We start from the raw sequence: 21,532 nt of genomic DNA, 5'->3' as shown, positions 1-21,532 counted from the left end.
CAGGTCACATGGTGACCTGAACTGCCTATCATGAACTCAATGCTTTCTAACCCATCTAGCTACAACGTAAGGCAGGCACAGCAGCATTTCATCATTAAATGGAAATGGTCAGGCTTGAGCAAGTCCTGAAGCCACAAGTAAGTTATATGAAAAAGGGGCCCAAATGCCCATGGTTCCCATGCCTGCCACTCTACCTTCTCTCCTCCAGCCTGCAACAATGGCTTCATGGGGAGCTCCCTATGATCAGTTGACAGAGGAAGAGAAGACTAGGGCCTGGTTTACAGTTGGTTCTACATTATATGCAGGCACCACCCAAAAGTAGACAGCTGCAGTACTATGTAGCCTTTTTCTAGGACATCCCCTAAGGACTGCGTCAAAGGGAAATCTTCCCACTGGGCAAAACTTTGAGCAGGGCACCTGGTTGTGCACTTTGCTTGTAAGGAGAAATGGCCAGATCTTCAATTATGTACTGATTTGTGTGCTGAACGCAATGGGTTGGCTGCATCATCAGGGTCTTGGAAGAAGCATGATTGGAAATTTGGTGACAAAAAGATTTGGGGAACAGGTATGTAGATGGACCTCTCTGAGTGGTCAAAAATTGTGACACTATTTGTATCTCATGTGAATCCTCACCAAAAGGTGACCTCAGCAGAGGAGGATTTTAATAATCAAGTAGATAGGATGTCTCATTCACCACTGAACCTCTTTCTTCAGCCACGCTGTCATTACACATTGGGCCCGTGAACAAAGTGGCCATGGTGGCAGGCATACAGGTTATGCATGGGGTCAGCCACATGGACTTACACTCACCAAGACTGAACTGGCTATGGCAACCATGATTGCCCAATTTGCTAGCAGCAGAGACCAATACTGAGCCCTTGACATGGCACCATTCCTTGGGGTGATCAGCCTGCTACTTGGTGGCAGGTTAATTATATATGATACTGTTTCTCCTATAGCCAGGAGTCATGAGTCCAGGAATCAAGGGGTGAAAGTGGAAGTGGGACCTCTCACCATCACCCCTAGTGACCTACTAGGAAATTTTTTGCTTCATGTTTCTACAACATTACGTTCTTCTGGCCTAGAAGTCTTAGTTCTAGAGGGAGAAATGCTGCCACCAGGAAACACAATAGTGATTTAATTAAACTGGGAGTTTAGATTGTCACCTGGCCACTTTGTATTCCTCCTACCTCTAAGGCAACAGGCTAAGAAGGAAGTTACAGTGTTTACTGGGATGAATGACCTGGTCAATCAAGATGAAATTAGTCTACTACTCCATAATGAAGGTAACTAAGAATCTGTATGGAATACAGGAGATCCCGTAGGGCATCTCTTAGTATTACCATGCTGTGTGATTAAGGTCATTGGGAAACTACAACAACCCAATCCAAGCAGGACTAAAAGTAGCTCAGACCCTTCAGGAATGAAGGTTTGGTTTAGGCCACCAGGTAAAATACCACAACCCATTGAGATGCTTGCAGAAGGTGAAGGGAATATGGATTACGTAGTAGAAGGTAGTCGACAATACTAGCTATAACCACATGACCAGTTGCAGAAAGCAGGACTGTAATTGTCATGAGTATTTCTTCCTTATTTTGATAAGAATATTTTTGTGCATTTATACACTAGTACTATGAAAAATCTTCATTTTATTTCCCATTATTATATGACATTAGATTTATTGATTTCTTATCAGCATTTAAGTGTTGTTAACTTATGTAATAGAATTTAGGTTAAAGATTAATGTGCTTCAGATTGTATGAAGAATAGCTGTGTTATGTTCAGTGTAGTTATGATCTTATCATTGTCTTTATTTGAAGATTATGCATGATTTCAGGAGATGTGTCTGTGTTCATGTTGATAAGGGGTGGGCTTCTGATGGTTCATATTGAGTGTCAATGTGATTGGATTGAAGAATGAAAGGTATTTTTCCTGGGTGTGCCTTCTAGGGTGTTGTCAAAGGAGATTAACATTTGAGTCAGTGGACTGGAAGAGGCAGACCCATCCTCAATCTGTATTGGCACCATCTAATTAGCTCCTGATGTGGCTAGAATAAAGCAGACAAAAGGAGGTGAAAATTGCAGACTTGCTGAGTCTTTCAGTCTTCATCTTTCTTCCATGCTGAATGTTTTCTGCCCTTGAATGTCAGACTTTAAGTTCTTCAGCTTTGGGACTCTTGGACTTATACCAATGGTTTGCCAGGGGTTCTCAGGCCATTGGCCACAGACTGAAGGCTGCACTGTCGGCTTCCCTGCTTTTGAAGTTGAGGGACTTGGACTGGCCTCCTTGCTCCTCAGCTTGCAGATAGTCTATTGTGGGACTTCAACTTGTGATCCTGTAAGTCAGTACTCTTAATAAACTCCCCTTTATATATACATGTATGCTATTAGTTCTGTCCCTCTAGAGAACCCTGATTAATGCAACCATGCATTTGCAGCCAACTCATTTTTGACAAAGGTACCAAGAAAATACATTGTGGAAAGGATACCTTCTTCAATAAATGGTGCTGGGAAAACTGGATATTCATATGCAGAAGAATGAAACTAGACTGTTGTCTCTCACCATATAAAAAAAGCAAATGGATTAAAAACTTAAGTGTAATACCAAAACTATAAAATTACTGAAAGAAAACATTGGAAAAACACTCCAGGACATTGGACTAGGTAAAGATTTCTTGAGTAAGGCCTAAAAGCACAGGTAACTAAAGCAAAAATTGACCAATGGGATTACATTAAACTAAAACGCTTTTGCAGAACAAAGGAAACAATCAATAAAGTGAAGAGAAAACCCAGAGAATAGGTGAAAATATTTGCACACTATTTATCTGACAAGGGATTGAGAACGTGAATGTATAAGGAACACAAAAATTGAAGAGCAAAAAATCCCCAAACAACCTGATTTTAAAATGGGCAAAAGATCTGAATAGATGTCTCTTAAGAGAAGACAAAGGGTCAACAGGTATATTAAAAAAATGCTCAACATCACTAATCATTAGGGAAATGCAAATTAAAACCACAATGAGATATCACCTCATCTTAATTAGAATGGCTGTTACCAAAAAGAAAAAAATAAGAGACTCTGGAAAGTTTGCAGAGAAAAGGGAACACTCATATACTGTTGGTGGGAATATAATTAGTAGAGCCACTATGGAAAGTAGTATGGAGGTTTCTCAAAATTCTAAAAATAGAGCTACCATGTGATTCAGTGATTCCACTACTGGGTATCTATCCAAAAGAAAGGAAATAAGTGTATTAAATAGACTGCATTCCCATGTTTATTGGAACACAATACCCAAGTGTACATCAACAAATGAATGGATAAAAAATATGGTAAATATACACAATGGAACATTATTAAGTCTTAAAAGAGAATATAATCCTGTCATTTCCACCAACACAGGTTGATGTGGAAGACATTATGTTCAGTGAAATAAGCCAGTCACAGAAAGAGAAACAGTTTATGTTCTCATATATTGGGGCTGAAAAATTTGTTCTCATGGAGGTAATAGAATGATGGTTACTGGAGGCTGGGAAATGTAGTGGGATAGGATGAAGAGAGGTTTGTAGATAGAAAGAATGGCATCTAGTGTTCAGTAGCACAATATGGTGACTATAGTTAACAATAATTTATTGTTTAGTTCTAAATAGCTAGAGAAGAAGATTTAGAATATTCCTGACACAAAGAAATAATACATTTTTAAGGTGATTGATATTCCAATTACCCAGATTTGATTTCACATTGAATGCATGTATCAAAATATTACATGTACCTCATAAATATTCACAATTATTATGTATCCTTAAAAACTAAAAATAAATTTTAAAATTTTGAAAGAAAGGAAGTTCTAAATAATCATGTTACAAACTTTTAGAAAAGACATAATTATAAATGGGGGATTGCATATATTTTTCAAGAAATAAAGGGCTTTGGTAAATTTACTTGTGTGCAAGTAAATTTGGTAAATTTAATTTTTTTACAATAAAAACTGAACCTTGAACAACAAAGAAATATCTAAATATAAACCATGGGGATCTTTTTTATCCCTGCAAGAGAAATGTATTCAATAGTCAAAGAAAAAAAGGACATTTATTTATTGTGATAATTGTTTTAGCAGCTTCAAGTTTGATGTAGCACTTAAAAAAATTTCCTTTATGTGAAACTCAATATGTTTCTTTTACTTGAGGGTCACACAAAACTATAAAGAATGTATAATATATACAGAAGGTGTTTGTAATTTCTTCCTTTAGAACAATTACTTTTATCAGTTATTGAAAGCTTATTATCAATGTTGATTATTTAATAATGGACTAAGAAAATTAGGAATTTGGTAGATACACATTGGAATTTATGTATTGAGGGTATTGAGGAAGATTAGTACAAATTAGGAGGAAGTTAAAGTACCTAAAAAGGGCTTTGAGGCTTTTCTGTAATATCAGTAATTTGATGTTTGAGATGGAGATACTGTCAGAATACAGTGCAGGACAGAATTAGGGATAGTGTGACCTGGTGTGTTAGTGGGTGGCAAATTAATATTTGAGCTAGTGTAGCCAGACTTATTAGCAAGACCAGAAAGAAAGAAATGACCAATATCATCTTGAACTATGTGGGGGTGTGTATAAACAGGAGGTTCTAGAGCACCAGGAGGATTAAGGCTAATGTTAAAAGGCAGGGGGCCCAGAGAGAAAGGATTTAGCCTTAAAGATGTTTGTGGAAACAAAACAGGGACGTGGGAGTTTGAGGGAACCTATATCCAATGTAAGTTGATGTCACACGTGAATGTGCAGTCAGGAAAACAAGGCAGTGTTGCAATAGCAGCACAGTAGGAGCAGCAAGAGTGGCAATCAAAACAGCTGGAAGGGAAAAACAATAATAACAACAAAAATTATTAGTAGGGACTAGGATTGAAAAATTAGCCTCTTAAAGGTAAAAGGGTAAGTAAATGTTGCATGCACAGTGTAGAATATATAGTGAGCATTTAACAAATAGTATTTGTAATTGAATCTGAAATTCAGAGGAATTTTAGCAATTTGTAGCAGCTAACTTGTTAGGTCTACTGTTGTGTTAAATAAGAGGACAAAAATAAAATGTGTGGGGAGGATACTTTCTAGCTTCCAGTTATGACTATCTAGAAGACCTAGTATATTATGATAATGACTTGATATTAAACTGCATTTGGGGTATCCTTTTAATAAATTAAGTTTATTTGTGCAAAATTATTGTGATACTGCACAAATAAATATTTCTTCCAATTTTTTTCCTTTAAAAAGTATTACTTTGTAATAAAGGCTACATTTTTACTGATCCATAGTACTTGTACATATTTATTGGGTACCTGTGATATTTTGGTACATGCATACAATGTGTCATGATAAAATTGGGGTATTTAGGATATCCATCACCTCAAATATTTGTTGGGAACAATTCAACTCTTCTAGATATTTTGAAATATACAATAAACTATCAATAACTACAATTAACTATCATTATCAGTTACTTTGTTATGCTATCAAACACTAGAACTTATTCCTTCTATCTAAATGTATGTTTGTACCTATTAACCAGCCTCCCTTCATCCTTCCCCTCCCCACTATTCCTGGCCTCTGTTAATCATCATGCAAGGACATGCAACCTTTGTCTTTCCATGCCTGGCTTATTTTGCTTAACACATTAATCTCTAGTTCCATTCCTGTTGCTGAAAATAAAAGGATATTTATTTTTTATGACTAAACAGTATTCCATGTGTATATATAGCACATTTTCTTTATTCATTTATTTATTAATGGACACGTAGGTTGATTCCATACCTTGGCTATTATGAATAATGTTACAACAAACGCAGGAGTGAAAATTTTCCTGATATACTGATTCATTTTCTTTTGGATCAATACCCAGTAGTGGATTGTTGGATCAAATGATAGTTCTATTTTTAGTTTTTTGACAAATCCCCACACTGTTTTTCATAATATCTGTACTAATTTATGTTCACACCAACAGTATTTGTGTTCCCCTTTCTGTGCAATCTTAATAATATTTCTTATTCTCTCCCCCGTCCCCCCCACCTCTCTCTTTCTCTCTCTCTCTCTTTTGAGATAGAGTCTTTCTCCATCACCCAGGCTGGAGTGCAGTGGTATAATCTCAGCTACCAATAACCTCTGCCTCCAAGGTTTAAGCAATTCTCCTGCCTCAGCCTCCCAAGTAACTTGGAAAGTTTGTTTTATCTGGTGTAAGTATAGCTACTCCAAATGTTAGGTTTAGTTCTGGTTTCCATTTGTGTGGTATATCTTATTCTATCCCTTCACTTTTTATCTTTATAGGTCTTTACAGGGAAAGTGAGTTTCTAGTAGGAAGCATATAGTTGGGTTTTGTTTTTTCATTTGTTCAGCCAGTGAATATCTTTTGAGTGGGGAATTTGATCCATCTGCATTCAAGGTTATTATTGATAGGTGAGGACTTATTCTGCTCATTTTGTTAATTGTTTTCAGGTTGTTTTGTTCTTTCTTTTGTTCGTTCATTCATTCGTTTGTTATTTCTTTTTCTTCTCTTATCATTGTGGTTTGGTAGTTTTCTATAGTGGTAGTGTTAGGCTTTTTGTCTTTCTGATTTGTCTATCTGTTCTACTAGTGAGTTTTATATTTTGGCATGTTTTTGCAATGGTAGATATTGTTCATTTATTTCCAAATGTAGGAAATAAGTATCCTTAAGTGTCCTTAGGTATTTCTTATAGGGCTGATCAAGTGGTTATGCATAAGTTTTTGTTTATCTGGAAAAAAAGACTTACTTTTACCTTCATTTTTGAAGAATAGCTTTTCTGAGTTGCATATTCTTGACCAGAAGTTTTTTTTCAGTGCTTTAAATACAAAATTCATTCTTTCCTGTATTGTGAGGTTTCTGCTGAAAAATCTGCTACTTGTCTGATGAGAATTTTTTATATGTTACTTGATACTTTTCTCTTGTTGTTTTTAGAAATTACTCTTTGTCTTTTGAAATTTTGAATATAATGTTACCTGGAATAAACCATCTTAGGTCCAATATATTTAGAGATCTTTGAGCTTCTTGTATCTGGATGTCTGTATCTCTTAAAAGACTTGGGAAATTTACAGCTACAATTTTTTTTGATAGGGTTTTTTTTTTCCTTTATTTATCTGTTATCCTTCTGAAGCATTCAAAATTTTAAAATTTGGTAATTTTATCATGTCCAATATGTAACATAGGCTTTCTTCATTTTTATCTTTTTTCCTGTTTCTTATTCTGACTGGTTTTTGAAATAAATAAATAAATACAAACTCTTTTCAAGCTCAGAAATTCTTTCTTCTGGCTTGATCTTGTCTATTGTCAAACCTCTCAATTCTAAAACCAAGCAATTCTTTGGTTTTAGAATTTTTGTTGGTTTTTTAAAATGTTATTTATGTCTTCATTAAATTTCTCCTTTGAATCATGAATTGTTTTCCTGATTTCTTTATATTGTTTTACTGTGTTCTCTTGTATGTCACTGAGTTTAAAAAAATATTATTTTGAATTCTTTTTTAGATATTTCAAATATTTTATTTTTTTTGGGATCTTTTACTGGAGAATTATTGTATTCCTTTGAAGGTGTCATGTTTTCTTGCATTTTCATAATTCTTGTCTCCCTACACTGATATCTATGCATCTTCTAATTCTATGAATTGAATTCCACAGTGACTTTTTTTAGATGTATCTGTAGTGTTGGTTGGTGGGAGTGCTTTAGCTTCAATTCTGGTTTGGCAGTGTAGTATAGTCTCATTATGATTTCTTCAGCAGTCATTAGTGTTGGTGGTATCTGTAACTGCAGTTTTTATTGGAGACCATGGTGAGGCCTTGCTGAGGATAGGGACACCAGTGGTAGAGGCTTTGCTGGGGCTGGTCCTCAGGCACCAGTGCTGGCAGTTGTGGGCAGGATGGGCCTGTCCTCAGGTTTCCAGATAGCATGTGTAGGTGTTGGTGATGATTAGCACATTGGATCAATCCCCAGGTCCCTCAAACTAATTTCTCTTACAGTTTTCAAAGTCAACTCTAAATAACTCTATAGGTGTTTAAATTAGAACTCTAATAAACAGATTCAGTTAAGCACTAATTGTTTGATTCGCTCTTTTATTTATTCAGCAGTTATCCACTAAGTACCTTTTAAGTTGTCAGACATTATAAAGTTTATCTCTGCCCTGAACTTCTTCACAGAAAGGTTCACTCAGACTTAGAAACAGATAACAGGCAGTATACTCTAAAATCTATAAAGCCATGGAAGAAGCAATTAATCATCCTTGGGGAAGACACTTCACATATGAGCTGGAGTTTGCAAGGTAAGATGGTGGATAAAGGACCTTCCAGGGCACAGGAGGATTAGTTTAAAGGTGATACAGAGATATAAGATCATCAGATGTGTCTGAGGAAAAGGTGAGAAAAATGGTCTTCTGGCAGTGTAGTGATCATGAAAATGAGATTCATTTGTATTGGATGATTAAGCATTGATGTGTTTATACTAGCAAGTTTAGGTCTAATTCCTTAATATCTCTCAAACTAACAAATTTTGAAAGACAGAAGTGACTTGATCTGCATTGTGCTCTGGAATGTAACTCTAGTTGCTGCTTGAATTTGGCTTGATGAGAGGAAAGACTAGGTCTAGGTTGGAGAAAGCAGAGAAAGTACTTCCAATTTTCCAAGTAAGAATAAGTGTGTGAATATAAGGGCAATGAGGATAGAAAACAGAAGCTAGATTCAAAGGCATTTCTTAAATAAAATGTATGGAATTTTTTTTTGTCTGGTTGGGCATGAGAGGTGAGGGAGAATAAGTAATTGAGAATGGTTTGAAAATATCGGCTCTGAGAAACAAATTTATTGGTGATATAAATATAAATTAAAATTAAGAATAGAAGAGGCTTCCCAAGGGGGAGAGAAAGAACATTCTGGATTGGCCATGCTAGGCCACTAATGAGGTAGAAAAACATTTTTGTTCAACTAGTATCCAAATAGGGATCAATACTGGCAGGATATTACTTAGTAACAGAGACTAAACATAAAATAGAAATCACACGTAAGAGATATGTTAAACTACTTATGCTTTGGCACCAGTGGCAAGCAATTTTCTTATGCAGTGGTATGAGCAATGGCAACATCTCTTGTTTCTATATTTTTTCTTTAATGTTTTCCCATGCATGGCAAGTTTGCCATATGCTATGCCGGTTAGATTCTTGTTGCCATATGGCAGCATGTAATACAAGAAAAAATTGTGAAGAAGATGCTTCTAATTGTCTAAAGGAGTTGCTCCTGGAAAATCATTATTCCATGCTAGGTTGCAGAACTATTTATATAAGGCAGAATGTTTGGATTAAGAAGTTGACCAATGCAAAAGGTGTGGATGCTGAGGACCTGGTAAGTGTCCCAGTTGGGGAGAGATAACATGGGGAGAAATGCCAGATATGGGTAAATGGGAGGAAGGCAGTAAACCACATTGCCATGTATGTACCTATGCAACAATCTCGCATGTTCTTCACATGTCCCCCAAAACCTAAAATGCAATTATATATATATATATTTTAAAAAGCAAACAGAGAAAGTCAGCACTAAATAAAAACAATACTGATCACCTTGTTGACTTTGAGGGAACCATTTTACTCTTATCATAGGAGAAACATTATTAAAGAGGCAAACTGGCTGCTTTTTCTAACTTATCTCCTGGTGAATTATGTACCTGTTCACTTTTGATTCAACTCAGCAAACATTTTTATGAATATGTGGGTATTTGGGAGTATTAAAAGGGAAATGACCTTAGGGCAGTGTGTGAGTCAGGCTCTGGTTGTGATGTCAGACAAATCTTTTTACTGAAGCCCTGGTATAGTGGATACACGTTCTCATGGAGATCACTTCACACCTTCTCAAGATTCAGTATCTTCAGCTCTAAAGTGGAAATAATAATGTCTCTTCTACAGGGCTATGGAGAACACTTGAAATCATGTACACAAATGCCTTATGATGCTGCCTATCACAGTAAATAGAAATCACTACTATTTTGGCTTCAGTCCTATACCTATAACATATGACAATTGATTTAAATAATAAACAACTTCTGTATTTTGATTTTATTCTTTTTTTTGTATATATTGAACAAACATATTTAATGTGAATTTAGAGCATTCCAAAGTGCTGTTTTTATCATGTGAAGCACTCACTGGTGCTTATTATAAAACTAAGTAGTTTAAAACATAAACATTCTACAATCATTCAAAATATATATTTTTATCCTTCAGAATGACAGTTTTGAATGATTGCATAGAGGTAAATGAATTTTATTTTATCAAAGGCAGACTAGATAAATGGCAATAAAGAAATATTGACCTGTTTTTAAAAATGAGTATACAAATTCAAAAAAAAATTAACTCACCAAAATTAAAAATTAGTGCTGAACTATTTTACATTGCTGAGGGCATTGGCAGGGAGCATGAATGTTTTAATTATTTTTAGAACTTTTGAAATACACATTGTCATTTCTCATTTTTTTTCTTAACTGAGATAATGCTGGTAATAAGTAACCACAAAAATTTCAATGGCTTCTAATAATAAACATTAATTTTTCTCACTCATGAGTCTCCAGATCAACTGCTGTTTGGTTTGTCTTAGCTGAGCCTCTCTGTGCTTGGATTTCCCTAGGCTGGAATACCAGTTTTGGTTGGATTTAGGTCTTCCTTACATGCTCCATTCCTTCATTCAGGCTGAACAGAAAATAGACACATGGGCACATTTTTCTTGTGGCAGAAGGTAAAAATTCCAGAAGGCTAAGCCAAATGACATAATGACATTTTCAGTTATTCACAGTATTTGATGTACATTTCTCCACTTCCATTCCACCTTCCTTGGTGATCAATTAGCTGAGCCAAACTTTAGTGGGGTGGAAACATATGTACCACATCAAAAGGAAGGTACTGATAAACCACATGTCAAAGAGTATGGACGTTCTATTGCAGGGTATTACTATTACAGGGTAATACTGAAGAATTGGGAACAGTGACCTGACATACCACATTATTCTGATATGAATAGAAATAATGTTGACTCGAACACACACTAAATAAACTTTACATTATTCTGTTTAGAAAAAGGTCAGCACAAGTCAATTTAATAATTTCTGCCCTTTTATTTCATTTAATATTTACCAAAGGCCTATTCTCAGGACTGCTTTTGTAAGTTAGTGTGGGTTATGCTCTAGGTTACTATGTAAATGGAAGCCCCTGAGGTTATACCATGTAATTGCCCTGCCTAATGATATTAGTGTATAAAGAACTGAGGAAAGACACAACCTAGAATTCTACAGATGTCGTTCCTCGTCTGTGTAGAATTCACATTAGAATCTGGTGGGTCACATCAAATTTCTAGGAGAAACCACATGACAGTAATTTGAGAAAGCAGATTTGTTATTGTGCAATAGGTATATTAAGGTGTTTGTATTATTATTTAAAAATAACCTTTACATCTGCCTAATTTATGACTTTTAAAATGTTGCATTTAAGCAAATATTTCCATGGAAGACCAGTTTGCTAGATTTGTCCTTGAGGATAAACAGATATTACAGAAAATAATTATGTGAATTAATTATGATATGTACTACCAAGAAAATCATCTTGAAAAGTGAAAGTGAATAATGGATTCTCATCTAGGCTGGAGACTTATTCAAGTAGAAGCAAAACTTAAGCAAAGCCTCTGGGGTGGAAAGGAACTTGGGGCTATGATAGAATGAAAGAAAGAATAGTGGCAAAGAGCATTTTTGTTTTCTCATAGTAAACTATGCTTTCAGTTTTAAAAATTGCACTTATAGTTGCTGGCTAATTGTCATTATGAATTTTAATGAATTGATAGAATATAAAGCATTCTGTGAACATATTGCTTATAGAAAAACAAACTAGGTGGCTGGAACATAAAATGGAAGGCAGAGTTTTAGTTTTTTAAAAATTAATAAGATTCATTTTTAAATTTAAAGAAGTTTTAAAAAGTACCCAGACTTCAATGAAAATAAACTTTATTTTTTAAAGTAGTTTCGGTTTACAGAAAAATTGGTTGGAAAGTATACAAGTTTCCCATATGCCATTCACAGCACCCAGCAGCTTCCCCTATTATTAACATCTTGCATTGCTGTGGTACATTTGTTACAACTGATGAGCCAATATAGATAAGTTATTACTAATTGTAGTCCATAATTTACATTATGGCTCACTCTTGGTAGTACATTCTATGGGTTTTAATAAATGTATAATGACTCTTATCTCCTACTATAGGATCATACAGAATAGCTACACGACTGTGAATATTCTCTGTGTTCTACCTGTTTCTATATTCTTCCTTGCACCCAAATGGAAAGTTGCTTTTTATTATATATAATTTTTGGCCTATTATAAACTGTGCAGGATGGGCATACATAACCTAATTGAGATGATAATGAAATTTTTTTTCCTAAGGCCTATTACCATAATGGAATAGAAATTTCACATATGAGTACCAGAGAATTATACCACAGATCAAGACTGGTGCTAGAAAAGATAAGGAGCCAGATACATAATATTAAGCAAGAACACATATAGCTTATAGGTCAGACTTAGAGATTTTAGATGAGAAGTCAGAATACAAACGCAGTGTATCAATTTTACAAAAGGATGGAAATTGGAGAACTAAAAATATGGGGCCAGAGTATGCAAGTATGAGCCATTCAGGTTGATGATAAAGGCTATTGAACTCATGTGTGCCAGAGAAGCTGCATATCATATTATAGCATCTATGGTTTCTACCTTCAAGGAAGACTTAGTCAAACCAACACCATCATGCCCTATGCCTGCGTGTGTTAAGAGCCTACAGTTAGATAAAATAAGTCCCAGTGAGGAAGTGTGATGAGACTTTGGACTCCACTGATGGTTGAAAATAGCCAAGGAACCTGTAGATGATGAGTTCTGCAGCATTATAAATAGAAGACAGTGGAAGAACTTTCAACTGTTAGAACATTTTACTTATTTTTACTTGATAGTAGGAATAAGTAATTCCTGTTCTTTTTCTATTACTGATAATTGGATTTCACTGTTGAGAGACACAATAAGGGTCAACCAAGTTGATTCTCAACCCTTTTATTTATATAGCTTGTGAATGTCTTTTGGTACTTTTCTAGAACCAATTAATGCCTTCAACTTTTTTGCCATCACAAGAAAAAGTGGATTAAATTGATATTGAAGAAATGACACAATGTTATACTCTACCAAAGAATGACAACATAAAACGAAGAGAAATTTAGTCTATTAATTTTGGGCCAGGAGAACAGTAGAAATATCAGCCTGTGTACAATGTGCTTCCCCTGACTACATTTGGCTTAGTAGAACAAATGCAAATCAAATCAGCCACAAATACATTCATATGAAAATTACTCCATCTGTCATCCACTTTTGTTGAACAAGTAACAAGTTGTGTAAGTAAAATGCTCTACTCTTACACATCTGACCTCTTGCCAAAGACGATTTATTTTACTTCACAGCATGTTTTAAATCTAGCTGTTGATCTGCATTTCTAGTCATTTCCTTCGTCTATCCATAGTAATTTCAAGCATATAATCTCCCATCTTTGAGTCACTTTTTAAAATGCAAATGTTATCATGTTTTGTGCATGCTTAAAATCCTTTAATGACTTCTCATTGTTAATCCTTTTCATGGCCTCAAGGCCCTGTCTTCCCTCTTCCCTGCACATTGCACTGGCCTCATCTGTCACACACTCCCTCACACCTACCCCGGATGCTTGGGCTACAGCATACATTCACTCTCACCTCCACCAGGAATCTCTTGTTCACTCTCTCCCACTTCTTTGCCTAATTGTAAATAACAAAATCCAACTCTAAATTAAGAAGAAAAAAATTATTAAAAGATGTTAGGAGGCTCATAGACTTACTGGGAGATCTTTAGAGGACAAAGCTGGTGACCATGCAGCGAGGAGCCACATCTCCAATCATTCTAGACTTTGTGCAGAGAAGACAACATTGTCCTCAACACCAAGCCTCAAAAGCCGTGCCAAGCCTGTTGCCCAAGGAATTCATTATTGCTGCATTAGCTGATACCTACAGTCAACATTCCCTCTAGTCCCTATTCATTTTGTAACACTTGCTCCCCATTTGGTCTTTTATGGTTATGTCTTGATGGCAGAGTCTATATAAATATAGCCATGCTCTAACCATAAAGAATATTGGGAAAATTAGTAACTGACATTTTTAGTTTCTGTTGGCTGGGGTGGAGTCTGACATCTTGAAAACTCATTAGGTGGCATATTTATCAAATAAATAACAGAGATTTAGATGCTGTATGGCCAAATAATATTAATTAATTTTTACTAATTATTCAGGCCTCAACTGAAATATAACTCTCAAGATGATTGGATGGATCACCTCCTCCCAGTCCAGGTCAGGTGTCTTTGTAATAGCCTTTCACAATGCTCTCTACTTATCTTCCATAAGATTAACGCTATTTTGAAAAAGATTATTTTCAAGACACAGTTTTGCTCTGTTGCCCACGCTGGGGTGCAATGTTACTATCATAGCTCACTGTAACTTCAAACTCCTGGTCTCAAGTGCCTCACCCTCCTGAGTAGCTGGGACTACAGTTGTGAACCCATGCCTTGCTATTTTTTTTTAAATGAGACGAGGCCTCACTATGTTGCCCAGGCTGGTCTCAAAGTGATTCTTAAGTGATTCTCCTGTCTCAGCCTCCCAAAGTGTTGGGATTACAGGCATCAGCCACTGCATTCAGCCAGCATTAACATTATATTGTTATAAAATGACTAATTGTATAATTCTTTGTTTCATGTCTATCACTCCCTGCTAGAATATAAGATTTATGAAGACAATAACTGGTCCATCTGAGTCAAACATTTGTATCTATACATTAGGTATATAACAGATACCTAACAAATATGTTTTCTTTCTTTTTTTTTTTTTTAAGATGGGGTTTCACCATGTTGATCAGGCTGGTCTTGAACTCCCGACCTCAGGTGATCCGCCCACCTTGGCCTCCAAAGTGCTTGGATTATAGGCGTTAGCCACCATGCCCAGCCCACAAATATGTTTTCAAAAGTAAATGTTACATTGCATGACACATTCTTCTTCATAATGCTTTTCAAGCAGTATTGTTTGCAATTTAAATAATCTCCTATTTGAGAGCAACTTACAAGGTGCCCATTTCTCTTGGTAGAAGGCTAAAGATGGGAGGAAAACCCTACATGTATTAATTTTTCACTGACATTTTAGGTTAAGAAGATTCCAATTGAGCATGAATATAAAATACTACTTTCGTTTGGGCTAGCTCTTATTTGTATCTTTATTAGTCTAAAATTTTCAAGCCTATTTGTGCTGCTTTCTCAACCCACATTTTCAAGCTATGTTACATGAGTTTTATACCCCTCTCTGAATTTCCTAAATCAGATTCTCTACTCATCCTTTTCCTGGTCATACTGTCACTGGTGGAGGGTGTCCAGGTTCTTGACATCTTGAACAAACAATTGGACAAAATGCACAAACAAAGCAAGGAAGGAATGAAGGGATTTATTGAAAATGGAAGTACACTTCACAGTGTGGGAGTGTGCCTGAGCATAGGGGCTCAAAGGCCCTGTTAAAGAATATTTGGGAGTTTAAATACCCTTTACTTGGGGTATGGCCTATGCAAATGAAGAGAATGAAGTAAAGTTATAAAGTCATTTACTTGGCCTGCACCCTACCAAGAGGATATTTCCTGTCATAGCTGAAGTGCGATAGGCCTTACGTTCCCTGCCTCTAGATCCTATTTTCCTGACTCAATAGCTTTGTTTAGGCTTCTGAAGTTCTTTGCACTAATTTGTGGTTGACAGTCTGTGTTCTTACCCATAAGCAAGTTCTTTCTATTATTCCCAGAGAATACATGGGGGACCATGCAGATTACAGTTATGTAGATCACAGATAATTTTTTGTAGAAAAGCAGTATCATAATTGTGGGTTTCATTCATGGCCAAGGGCAAAACAACACTTATAACATGTAAACTCAATAATATAGGCAACTTTAAATCATTTACATAATTTCTGTAATCATGCAAATAAGGAAATTATGCTCTCAGCTCTATAAAATAAGGTTCATTTTAAGAGGGACTCTGATATATGATAAAATAGTAAAGGGGTTCACTACAAAACTTTCCTATATTTAAAATGGCATATTAGCCATTGAATTAACAATTACACACGTACCAATGAGTGAGTGAATCTAGTTTCCTTGTTTATCTTACTTGCTCTTCTCTCTTCCACACCTCCAATTCCCTCTCAACTTGAGAATTATCCTTGGAACAAGCTCAATTATTCAACAAGTATGTATTAATCCACTCTGTGCAAGATGCTGAAGTAGTGTCAACCAAAACACACCTTTTACTGTTTCTCATAAAGCCCACAGTCCAAAAATAACTAAGGAATTTTATTGAACCACTGGCATATTTTTAAAAAAAAAATTACATTGGTATACAATTACCATTTCCAATTGCAAAATTATATAATGACTATCTGTGGTGGAAGACAATTATGGAGATGATCAAAACATTTAGCAGGCGTTTGTTATCTAGTTGTGAGGGTTCGGGAAATCTTGAATGACTTTTAAGCAGGCAAAAGTGGATATAGGTATGGGGTCAGATTGGGTGTGGTGAATGTGACAAGATAGAGGCATTGACAGTTGATGATGTTGAAAGGTGTCTGTGTTTTATCTGCACCTACTTCAGTTACCTGCCTGTATTAATTTGCCTGACCTGCTTTACAGAATTTCAGAAAACTGGGTGGATTAAAACAACAGAAACTTGTCTCACAATTCTGGAGGCTGGAAGTCTGAAATCAAAGTATCAACAGGGCCATGGCTTTTCTGAGACTTTGGGGCACAGGAGAAGGCAATGTGAAGACAGAGGCAAGAGATTGGAGCAATGCAGCCAGAAACCAAGCTGAAGAAGTAAGGAAGAATTATCTGCAAGTGCCTCCAGAGGGAGCATGGCCCTGCTGAAACTTTGATCTAAGACTGGCCTCTAAAAGCCCGAGATAATCAATTTTTGTTGTTTAAAGCCACCAGTTTGAAGGAATTTGCTACAGTACCCTCAGGAAGCTAACACATGGCCTTTGCATCAGCAGTTTCCTTTTCTTACATATCTCATACATGTTTTCCTGCCTAACTACATTCAGCTCTCACAGGTACTGTTTTATGGCTACAAATTTCATCACCTGACACATCACATTTCTGACCTAACACATCTCTGTGTTATTTTTTTTCTGCCCATCTCTTTTTTTTTTTTGGACATAGGTACATACAGAGAGAAGACAATGTAAAGACACAAAGAGAAGAAGACAGTCTACAAGTCAAGGAAAGAGGCCTGGAACAGACCTTTCACTTACCCCTTTCTTTCTTTCTTTCTTTCTTTTTTAAAGAAAGGAAAAAAAGGAGTGAAGGAGAGGAAGAAAGAGGAAGAAAAAGAGGGAGAGAGAATAGGAATATAGCTTTATTCTAAAAATGGGTATTAATAATGGCCAATCAATATTTTGTGTATTTAGGTGGAGAATGTATATTTTGTGTATTTAAAATGGAGAGCTCTATAAATAGTTATTGAGTTTACTTGTTCCGAATTTGAGTTCAAGTCCTGGATATCTTTATTAATTTTCTGTCTCGTTGAGTCTAAATCTCTTTATGAGTCTTATGTATCTGGGTGTTAGGATCGTTAGCTCTTATTGTTGCATTGATCCTTTTACCACTATATCTTTATTGCTTTGAAATCTATTTTATCAGATGCGAGAATTGCAACTCCTGCTTTTTATTTATTTATTTATTTTTGCTCTCCATTTGGTTGGTAAATCTTTCTCCATCCCTTTGTTTTAAGACTTTATGTATCTTTGGATGTGAAATGGGTCTGGATGTAGCATACCGTTAGGTTTTGGTTGTATGTTTTGATTGGGGGATTTAGTCGACTTAAATTTAGGGTTACTGCCATTTGATGTTAACTGGCTATTTTATCCATTCGTTGATGTAAATTCTTCTTCATGTTGATGCTTGTTGATGTTGATGCTCTTTACTTTTTGGTATATTTTTAGAAAGGTTAATACTGATTTTTCCTAGAGCTCTAAAGAACACATGTACCCATTAGAGACTGTCTCAGTGCATGCAATAGAAACAACTTATCTTTTAAATTAAAAAAAAAAGAAAGAAAGGTGTCTATGAACTGAACAAATAGGGGTCTGGTATGTATTGTGTGTGTGTGTTTATTAAATACAGTGAGTTCCAAATTTCTCTTCAAAGAATCAGCATGCCAGTATGTTCAGTTTCTGTGTTCTTCATTTTCCATTTCAAAGTTTAACTTCCTTGTTCTCTTAATCTCTAGTATCAGCAAGCAACCTTCCCACCAGCTCTAATCAGTAGTTCACATCTGTTCTTCTGGTTACCTGCACCTATTCCTCTCACTGAAACCACATGTCCCCCTTGTGTATCCTCCTCCTCATCATCCACATATTTAGATTCCTGACTCATCCTAGTCACCTGCTCCATCCTGAGTCACCCCTGGTCTCCTGCTGTAACCTGAGTCACCTCTAGTCACCTGTTCTGTAACCATCTTTCCTGCCAAAACTGCTCACCCTGCCACTGTGGCTCATAACCCTGCTCTCTTTAAAATAGCCAATCAGAATTAGCTTAGATTGTGTGGCCCAACATTTATTTCTAGTAAAATTTGGGGGCCAATCTGGGATTCCCATTGTCCTCTGGGGAGGGTCTAGACCTCTCTTGTGAGGAGGCACTCTCCACTGCCTCATTGTGGTGACCTCATTGGTAAGGAATTGAGACCCACTCAATGTGATGAAAAAACCCAGATGCTCAGCAATGCAGGAAGAAACAGACCAACAACTTGGGGAAAGATCATCATATACTGTGGTGACCAGGTAACTGTGCATACACCAAGGTAAGAAATGTCAAAAAAGCGACAAAGTATTTCCATGGTGGTTGGGACTAAGGTAAGACAAACCATGGGGGATGTGAAGTATTCCTTGGTAGGGACCAAGGTAAAAAAAGCCATGGGGGTGGTAATGTATTCCTTGGTCGGGACATACCAAAGGAAGAAAAGCCAAAGGGTTTTTCTTGGTTGGGGTGTCTTGGAGGTTAAAAAGAGGCGAGAAATCTCTACGGTGGGATTGAGCCTCACACAAGCCTCCAGTAGTAGGGAAGGTGAGAAATTTCCAGGGGACATTGGGCCTCAGCTCAAATGGTGAGAAATTTTCAGTAAGGGAAATTGAGCCTCACCACAAAACCATCAAGATGGGAAATACCCCAACTAAGGTAGGAGATTAAAAGAATAAAGCTAGTAATAATTTCTCCCTAATAGTCCCCTAGGCCTAATTGTAAAATATTAGAAAGATAATAAAAAGACATATGAAATTCCTAGAAAGACTCAAAGAGCAAATGAGAAAATATGCAGGTCTAGAATTAGAAGGCACCCCCCCCCCGCTCAAATGAGGGATGTTAAAGCTTCGTTTTGTAAGTAATAGTTGGCCAGATATTAACAAGAAATTACAAAAGATAGAGAACTGGAATGATAGACCTAAAGGAGCTTCAAAGAGAAGCCCAAAAAGTATCTGTAAGAAGAGATGAAGAAAATCAAAAGCAGAAGGCAAAAATTCTGCTGTCCACCATACTACAAAGTACCCAAGGGGCCAGAAACTATAAAGAACTTAGACCCCCACTCTCCAGGCAATATAAAGAATATGAAAGAGTAAAGCTAGGAGACTCAAAGGTAGAAAAAAATTACAGAGGAGACATAAGTGAAATATAAAAACCAGTCAGTTAGTATCAAATTTCAGTTAAATGGGAACAAATCTATTAGGAAGAGATTTAACAGTAAAATTAGGCTTAGCCCTCCAAATCAATCATAGAAAGTTCCTCCCTTCCATAAGCTTGCTCACCATTGCAGACAAAGAACACACTTGTCCTGGGGTATGGTCAAAAAATGGTAATCAAGGAACGTTATAGATTCCTCCAATTCATGTTAAATTAAGAACCCATAGGGAAGTAGTGAAGAGAAAGCAATACCCTATTACTTAAGAAGCCAAAGTAACTTTAAAATCTATTATTGAAGATCTTCTCTGTGATGGGCTTCTTAAACCCTGTCTGTCTCCTTATAACACTCCAATACTTCCAGTGAAGAAGCCAGATGGGTCATACTGGCTAGTGCAAGACATTAGAGCTATTAATCAAATAGTCCAAACTACACACCCTATTGTTCCTAACCCTTTTGCTATTATCAGCAGGATCCTGTACAGTCACAAGTGGTATTCAGTAACAGATTTAAAATATGCCTTCTGGGCTTGTCCATTAGCAGAGGACAGCCGGGACCTATTTGCCTTTAAGAAGACCCTTACTCCAGTCAGAAACAACAATACCAATTGACAGTCTTGCCCCAAGGGTTTACAGAGCCTCCATTTTATTTAATCAAATATTAGAACAAGTTATTTAATTAGCAAAGGTAAACAGAAAATTGATCTTTAATGAATTGAAGGCATCATATCCTTTCCCCTGACAGAGACTAAACAAGAACTTAGAAAATTTTAGGATTAGTTGGATACTGTCATCTATGGATAAACTCTTATGCCCTAAAAACAAAACCCTTATACAAAAGGCTCATGCAGGATGGGCCAAACCCCCTCACCAGAAATCCGACAGGTGAAAAGGTTAAAGTACCTATTAGTAACTGCCCGTGTCCTAGCTTTACCCTACTTAAAGCAGCCATTCCATCTTTTTGTCAGTATAAACAAGAGTGTAGCCTTAGAAGTACTTACCCAAAAGCATAGAGGCCACTGGTAACCTGTAGCCTTCTTATCAAAAATTCTTAAACTAGTAACCTGTGGATGGCCCAAATGCATTCAATCTGTAGCAGCAACTACTTTGCTAACAGAAGAAAGTAGAAAAAAACTTTTGGAGGAAACTTCATTGTGGGCACACCTCACCAGGGCAGAACCATCCTAAGTCAGAGGGTAGAAAGGTCGTTTACTGACTCAAGTATCTTAAAATATAAGACTTTTCTGTTAGAAAAAGATAATTTAACATAAACCACTGATAATTCGCTTAACCCAGCAGGTTTCCTAACAGGGGATCCAAATCTAAAGAGAGAACACAAATGTTTAGATATAATCGATGATCACACAAAGGTTTGACCAGACCTAGGAGAAACTTCCGTCAGGACTGGATGATACTTATTTATAGATGGTTCCTCCCGGGAGATTGAGGGGAAAAGGTGCAATGGATATTCAGTAATTGATGGAGAAACTGTTAAAGAAATAGGAAAATTGCCTCATAATTGGTCTTCCCAAACTTGTGAGCTGTTTGCACTCAGCAAAGCCTTAAAGTACTTGCAGGAACCATCTATACCAATTCGAAGTATGCCTTTGGAGTGATTCATACATTTAGAAAATTCAGACTGAGTGAGATCTCATCAAAAGTAAAGGTCAGGGCATTGTTCATAACGAGCTAATCACCCAAGT

The sequence above is a fragment of the Callithrix jacchus genome, chromosome 9, assembly GCF_049354715.1.
Source record: "Callithrix jacchus isolate 240 chromosome 9, calJac240_pri, whole genome shotgun sequence".
NCBI lineage: Eukaryota > Metazoa > Chordata > Mammalia > Primates > Cebidae > Callithrix > Callithrix jacchus.
Note: the sequence above shows the minus strand (reverse complement) of the source record.